The sequence below is a fragment of the Mus caroli genome, unplaced genomic scaffold (assembly GCF_978045245.1).
Source record: "Mus caroli unplaced genomic scaffold, Mus_caroli_1 scaffold_17, whole genome shotgun sequence".
Taxonomy (NCBI): domain Eukaryota; kingdom Metazoa; phylum Chordata; class Mammalia; order Rodentia; family Muridae; genus Mus; species Mus caroli.
Genome location: NW_028227272.1, coordinates 45184156 through 45185498, shown reverse-complemented (window position 1 = coordinate 45185498; position 1343 = coordinate 45184156). Strand labels below are relative to the sequence as shown.

The 1343-nt window shown below is 38.3% G+C and overlaps 1 pseudogene; it reads right to left on the bottom strand.

The window, feature by feature from the left end:
* Positions 1–322: 322 nt before the first annotated feature.
* Positions 323–978, bottom strand: LOC110311768 (peroxiredoxin-1 pseudogene; annotated as a pseudogene).
* Between the last annotated feature and the right edge of the window lie 365 nt (positions 979–1343).

The following is a 1343-nucleotide window of genomic DNA, read 5'->3' as shown; positions in this document are numbered from 1 at the left end:
TTTAAGTAGAAGACACTACACTATTTCCTTACATGGCAGCGATATTGATTGAAGTTATCCTGATTTTTTTTTCTCAGAATTCACGTTTGATAGATACTTAAAAAAAGAAGAAAAAAGAATTAACAGGCTATTTTCTGTGACTTATAGAAGATGGTCTGCCCAAAACACAGCTCAGACCGTTACCAATAGTGGAAGAAAGGCTATCTATCCCCAGCCCTGTAGGAAAGGCTTATCTGGAATCACACCACATCATGTGTTTAAGCATGAGTAGAGTACAAGAGAGTTTCTTCTGGCTGCTCAATGCTGCCTGGCAGAAAAGTGCTCACTTCTGCTTAGAGAAATACTCTTTGCTCTTATTGACATCAGGCTTGATGGTATCACTGCCAGGTTTCCAGCCAGCTGGGCACACTTTACCATGTTTGTCAGTGAACTGGAAGGCCTGGACTAGTCATATAATCTCATCCACAGAGCACCAACGGGAAGATTGTTTATTGTTATCTGTCGAAGGATACCTTTATCATCAATTAAAAAAAGGCCCCTGAAAGAGATACCTTCTTCAGCCTTTAAAACTCCATAATCCTGAGCAATGGTGCGCTTAGGATCTGATATTAAGGGAATGTTCATGGGTCCCAATTCTCCTTGTTTCTTGGGTGTGTTAATCTATGCCAGATGACAGAAGTGAGAATCCACAGAAGCTCCAATCACTTGGCAGTTGAGTTTCTTAAATACATATGCTCTATCACTGAGAGCAATGATCTCCGTGGGACATACAAAAGTAAAGTCAAGAGGGTAAAAGAAGAACACAACATATTTTCCTTTGTATTCACTTAGGCTGGTATCTTTGAATTGTCCATCTGGCATAAGAGCTGTAGCTTTGAAGTTGGGAGCAGGATACCCAATTTTTGCATTTCCTGAAGACATCTTGCTATCAGCAGGGTCGAGCCACAGGTCTCACAAACAGAAAGATCCGTGAGAACGCAGGAATAGGTCGCCCCTATCCTGAAATATTGAATGCCCTTTCTTTAGCATCCCTGTCAGTATTTATTATTATTTTAAATTTTATTTCTAGTTGTTTTTATCCCCAGCTACCTAGGAAAGTCCATCTTTGGGGCAGTATGCTCATTTGAATGATAAGTTTTTTTGGGGGGCATTTTTCTTTTTCCTCCTCTTATATATGCAAAGTTAAACTTTTAGAAAACAATTTGGTAAAATTAGCTTTTCTTTTCTTTTTTTCTTTCTTTCTTTCTTTCTTTCTTTCTTTCTTTCTTTCTTTCTTTCTTTCTTTCTTTCTTTCTTTCTTTCTTTCTTTTTTTCATCCCTCTAGTAGCTACATACTTCAAGGA